The sequence below is a fragment of the Orycteropus afer genome, unplaced genomic scaffold (genome assembly GCF_000298275.1).
Source record: "Orycteropus afer afer isolate SDZICR_OR568_19922 unplaced genomic scaffold, OryAfe1.0 scaffold00190, whole genome shotgun sequence".
NCBI classification, from domain to species: Eukaryota; Metazoa; Chordata; class Mammalia; order Tubulidentata; family Orycteropodidae; genus Orycteropus; species Orycteropus afer.
Window position 1 is genome coordinate 5,860,739 of NW_006921777.1, and position 6,608 is coordinate 5,867,346.

Below are 6,608 nucleotides of genomic sequence, written 5' to 3' on the forward strand. Positions count from 1 at the left end.
CCAGCCGTCTGGTTAGCAGGCAAGTGTCTTAGCCACTATGCTACCAGAGCTCTAGGAGGGCTCATTTTAAGCCTGGCAGAGTGGACAAACTAACCAATCCAAATATCAGAATTCTGTACACCTGAGAGAAAGCAAACTTCCCAGAAGATTGCTTCGTGCTGCTCCAACAGAAACACACCAGATGTATAACTTTAAAAATCAGCAGCTCAGTTGCTCACCGCAAAGTGGGAGTTATAAAGACTGTGGCTAGAAAAGCCATACCATGTAATTTACTCCACCACACAAGGCAATGGGGCTTGGGTGTCCTAGCAGATATGGGAAATGAAGAAATCTTGAGGGAAAATGGAAGGAAATAGAAGGTATTTTTCCAAAGACCTTGAATTCATGCTTTTCCCAGGTACTGACGAAAATTTCTCTTTTATAGGGAAGAATCTTTACTCAGGATGTGATGTTTCTTTCTATGGATTTAAGGCTTTGGATTGTTTCTATAATAGGTGATTAAGAACATTTCTTTTTTTAAATGAAAATTATATTTTAGGAAAAAGGAAGTAAAGAATGAAGGTTGCTTCTCTCTTTTTTTCCTTTTTATAAATTACTCTCTGAAAAATAAAATCAACATAGACTAAAGGAAAACTGCGGTGTGTTTCTTACAGACTCAAATCTCTGAAGTCATATTTTTAGGCAATTTGGCTTCAGTGTGAAAAGCTGACATTCATTGTAGTATTTCTTCCTAAATCCTAACCTTAAAATAAGGGATGGAGATAATTATTCCTCTCCCACAGGATCAGTGTGAGGAATTAATTCAGGCGAGGCTCATAAAGTGCCTAGCCTACTGCTAAGCTCCTAGTAAATGTTCAATAAAGGATAGCTGCAATAACAACAATGAGGCTGTTTCGTGGTGAATGATAGTAGGTAGTAGATAGTCTGTTAGGTATTCTATATGGTACCATTGTAGCAATTGTTAATAGGTCATTGTTTTACATTTAAGAAATTTAAATAAGTATCAAGTAAACTTTTAAATTGTTGTTGTTATGTGCCTTCGAGTCGGACCTGACTCATAGCGACCCCTCCTTGGGTTGCCAAGGCAGTATCACTACGGAAGTAGATTGTCCAACCTTCCTTCAGAGGAGTGGCTGGTGGGTTTGAACCGCCAGCCTTCTGGTTAGCAGTCAAGTGCCTTAGCCACTATGCTACCAGAGCTCCTAAAAATCTAAAATTGTTTTCCATGCCTTTTATCAGAGTCATATTGACATGAAAGAGAGCAACATAAGAACAATCTAAGGGCCTATATCCATCACCGTTCACATATTCCATCACAGTATCCAACGCAAGGAATAGAAGAACAAATACTTGCTTTTCATCCATGCTAAACAAGAGAAATGCTTCTGTTTTTACTCTATTCTTGGAACTTCTTGTTGTTTAGGGAGATTCTCCAATAGTCAACAAAGGGTAATGGAAAGAATTCTGGACTCCAGACTTGGCTTTGCTGCTAACAAGTAACCATGTGATCTTAGGCAAAAGACTTTGCCTCTCTGGGCTTCAGGTTCCTTGTCTTTAAAGTGAGGATTCCTTCTATGACTCCCCTCTCAATTATAATATTTTATGATTATTAGTTATTTCTATACTCAATGGCTTTTTATTGGAAAGAGACTTTGAATTTGTGGTTCTTCTTATAAGTTGTGTGACTTTGAACAAGTCAGTTAGTATTTTTGAACTTTAGTTTCCTTACCAGTGAAATGAGAATAACAAATCTGTCCTGTAGTACTATTGTGAAGAGTAAAATAAATGATATACATGAAAAATTTGCACGGTACTAGGTGATCAATAACTATGATCAATTAACTTGCTATAACCCACTCTAGCACTTCTTTTTTATTTTTGAATACTTAATGGATACTTTATACTGAAGTAAGAGGAAGGGAGAGTTTCTGTTATTCTGACCACCTCCTGTTCACATATTGAGGAAGAAGGGATCCCCTATCCTAAGTAGTGTGAGGTGGCTAAACACAAAACAACTGACACTGGACAGATAAGATTGAGAGCTCAAGGGGAAAAGGACAACATATGCCATATAAGGCAACAAAGGTGTGCTTGGGAGCAGAATGAACTAGCAGGGGTTGTGAAAGGCAGGCTTTGTAGTAACAAGAGGGTATAGTAACACTTAATTCCTGTGACAGGATGTAATCAGTTTGTTTTAATAATTTCACAGGCTGGCAGGGAGGGAAAACATGTTAGATTGAGGACTGGGTGGGATGTGGCTGATCCAGCTAATAGGGGAACTAGCTGGATAGGGAGCCTGCCCTTCTAGGCAGAAGGCACACCTGGAAAGAGCAGGGAAACTCATGGTTAGGCCATAACCTAATAATAATAATAACCTGTAATAAAAGCTTATATCTATAGATGAAAAAATAATCTGTTCAGTTCTTCTCTTTAGTTTAGATACAACCCCAAAGACTTTTTTCCCAGGTGGGAAACCTGTCTCTCTATTCAGTTAAAATATCTAGGAAGAGCTTTTCTTCACTGTATGCTAAAGAGCACTGCCATTTCCTAATTTCTAATTTAAATCCACTTGGGCTCAGGCAGCAAAAATCTCCATCAACTTGCAAAACCATCCATTTTTACTCCTTGCTCTAGGACAAAGAATGAGACCATAATGAGATGTGCTACTTTCTAGGGTTTTGTTTTTGTTGTTTTAACAGCCCAGTGTGTGTTTGAGGAGCTCTGTTGGCTCAGTGGTTAAAGCATTTGTCTGCTAACCAAAGGCTTATGGTGCAAACCAACCAGCTGCTCTGTGGGAAAAAGAGGAGGCAGTCTGCTTTTGTAAAGATTTACAGCTTTGGAAAACCTATGGGGGCAGTTCCACTTTGTCCTTTAAGGTTGCTATTTTTCAAAATCACCATTGTGGCACTTTGTTTTTTGGGGGATTCTCTGGTGGTGTAGTGCCTAAGGTATTTGACTGCTAACCAGAAGCCTGGTGGTTCAAACCTACCAGCCACTCCTTGGAAGGAAGATTGGGCAATCTACTTCTGAGGAAATACCACCTCAGAAACCCAAGGAGGGGTCACTATGAGTTGAATTGACTCAACGGCAGTGAGTTTGTTTTTTTGGATCTCTTTAATTCTACCTCCTCTGGCTCCTATTCAAGGAAAACCCAACTTGTACAATGAGAATTACTTGTTCAGAGTGATGAAAGATGCTAAATCATCAAAGTACCTGATTACTTGTTAAGGTTGTAATTAATTTTAACATAATTCACAATTATTTTCTACATCATGACTTGAAATGAAAAAATGTGATTCTGAGACAGGTGATTTTGGCAAAAAATTATCTAAGCAGAATCCTCTATTACTTGAAAACTCTAATGAGCAGTGTTTTGTTTCAATAATGTAATAGGAGAGAATAGCAAAAGAGATGATAATAAAAACAATAATAATTGTTATATATATTTTTTAATGCTGGCTTTATGGCAGGTCCCTTGTCATAAAAATGCTTTGAGGTAGATACTGTTATCTCTCTTTCCTGATAAGAAAACAGAAACTTCAGAAGTTGATTCAGTTTCTAAGATTAGAGGGTGATTATGTGCCAGAGCCAAGATTTGACCACAGATCTGAGAATCTCCATAGCCCCTGCTCCTCCGTGACATGAGGCTTACTCTCAGCTCCTTGGTGTAAGCAGAATGGGAGAGACCCAGGGCAACCTGGCCTACCCTTTTCTGGGAAGGAGAGTGCTGTGTGGCAGAGGACAGCTTTGTGGACAGTATGACTTTCCAGAGGACAACGTGGAGTCAGGTTCTCAGATCACCCTATACAACAGTCTGTGTGCTTTGAAGGCATCATTTTATTTATGGGATGATGACGTTGTGGATCAAGGTATAAAAAAACAACAACATATAGACTAGTTTTGCTTAGCATTTATTCAAGAAAAACACGTGCTTTTGTGCTTCCCGAGTGCAGTGACAAGCATTGCTCCTTGCAGAATGGGTGAGAGCATCTCATCTTGCCAGAGGACCCCTCACCTGGCCAGGGCTTCACCCTGGTCCTTGCCTGAGGAAAACACATGGATTACGGTGAATAGGAAATCTTGGTTGAGGATGGTGCAGCCAGTGGGGTGAGGGCAAGCTCCCTGGAACACAAGCAGAAAGGAGCTGAAAGGTTGGCAGTAGGAGCTGGCCCATGAGTATCATTCAGCCTCCACTTGGTTCTACTGTCTCTTCACATTATTCACTTATTTATTTCTTTGAAGTTATCAAAACCCCTCTGGCTCTCTTAGGAGCCCCGGTTGTACAAATAGTTAACCACTCAGCTGCTAACCAAAAGATTGGCAGTTCAAATCTGCCCGTGGCTCTGCAGGAGAAAGATCTTGCAAACTGTTTCCATAAAGATTACAGCCAAGAGAACCCTAGGGAGCAGTTCTACTGTGTGGCATGGGGTCGCTGTGGGTTGGAATTGACTTGACGGCACCTAACAACAATTGGTTCCCTTACTCCTTCTTTAGTTTTTAAAAAATATGTAAGTATTTTGAGGGTTTTTGTCACAGAAGTGGTGCTGTCCTGATGTCTGGCTGCAGTCCTTTCTTCTCAGGGTATGTGCTCTGGAGCAGAACTATCATAGTGAGACCTCTGGAGTCTGCTTCCTCCAGCTCCTTCGTCTGTTTCTTGGGAATTACTGGGTTCCCACCTAGTCCTCAGAGCCCCAGGAAGTTAAAGCTGTGCTACCATCTGCTGGAGGAGAGATGCTAAGGTTCAGAATGGAAACAAAGAAGGGGGATCTGACTCTGACACCTCCCCCCCAACTATGTTTCCCATTTGTCTCAGGGACTCTGCAGGGGTCTGAAATAGAGCTGACCTCCTCTGTCTTCAGAATAAAGGTTTAAGAAAGGCCTTGGAATCCAAGTTATTCTTCAGATGTGAGAGTCACCAGGGCCACCTCCATCCTCCTATCTGAGGTGGACATCTTTAAGTATGTATGTGTGTGAAGTGAATGAGATGAGAAACGGAGGTGGGAGGGGAAGAAGATATCACCAGTTTCCCAAGGGATGTGAGAATAATAGAGGGGGCAAAGATGCAAAAAGTAAGACAGACCACCAGGAAGAAGAGAGGGATTTTGAGTGTAGCTGTAAACCTTGGCTGTTACAAAGAGAATAAGGGTGAATAGCCTAGAATGGTCACCCAGAAGCTCTTACATTTTTGCTTCATTTCATCCACTCATCCCAGAGTAAGTGATAATGCTATCCAGCAGTGAGAGTCTTCTCTCAGCACCTCCACCTTGATCAGCCTGCAACCTCATCTCTTAGAGGTCCTTGCAATGGATATCTGGACAATCTGTCCAGTATGTGAACAGAAATCTTCATTCATCTTTGTATCCTGCACCTACCCCTGCCCTTCCACATCACATAATCAGCCCTCACTCACTACATGTCTGATGACTTAACATGAGATTGCTTACAGGACTTTCCAGAAGATGGCTTCTATAAGGGAACAGCCTGGGGCTTGAGAAAGCAGGATTCTAGGAAGGGAGCAGCTTCACTTGGTTTGGTAGAGTTATAGTTGGAGTGTGTGAGCACATCACCTGCAAAGGAAAGAACTTGGAGAAGGAAATGGAGTTCAGTGGAGAATAGAACCTCAGAGAACTGGGAAAAATGCTGAGGCCTTGTGGGAAAATGCAGGCAGGAGTCAAGGAGGAGAAAGGAGTTGACCTAGGCTTTGCTGTCATTATAGTTATAGCTAAGAAGTCTGAGTATCCCCTGACTCTGTCTCCTTCACCTTGGAGATAAGTTATGTCTTGGACAACAATGACAGCAGTATTTGGTTTGATCCCCCATGTACTTTTCCAAAGGGTCTATCTAGGCAGCTCATTAGGATGCGTGGAGTTGACCATTTAATAAATCCCTTATCAGCCAGGGCTGCTGCCATGTCCTCCATCAGAGTCTTCTCACTCTGTCTATCCAGTGACCTCTAGGGCCTTTTAACATTCCTGACATAAAGCCTGGCTTTTGTAATTTACTGTGTCATCCATTGCAGAACTTAGAAAGGCTTCCCCAAGATTTGGGCCAAGTGTTATTTGACACCATGTTGTTGTGTGCTGTTGGCTCTGATTCACAGTGACCATATACGATAGAGTAGAAGTGCCCCATAGGGTTTCTTAGGCAGTAATCTTCACAGGAGCAGATCATCAGGTCTTCTTCTTGCTGAGCCTCTGGTAGGTTTGAACCAAGAAGCTTTTGGTTAGCAATAGAGCAGTTAACCATCACACCAGCAGGGCTCCTTTATTTGACATCTTAGGGTACATGGTATTAAAGAAATGCCCTTAGTGTAGGCCCTTATACAGCACTTGTCTTTAGCTGCCTTCCCTGCCAGGTGCTTCTCTGATAATCAGTTTTATCTTCCTTCTTACTTCCTCCTTTGTTCTCCCAGGAAGTCAGGGCGACATTTATCTCCCCTCTTTGCTCAGGAGTGCTAATCCCAGTCTCCCAGGTGTCTGTCAAGACCAAAGTCCCTTGGAGGGTTAGGAGTTCTTAACACAGTTGGAGGCACCCTAGAAACCTGCCCCATTTCTCAGAGTTTCCAAAATAAGCATACAGATTTAGTAGTTGACAGTGACATATAATTT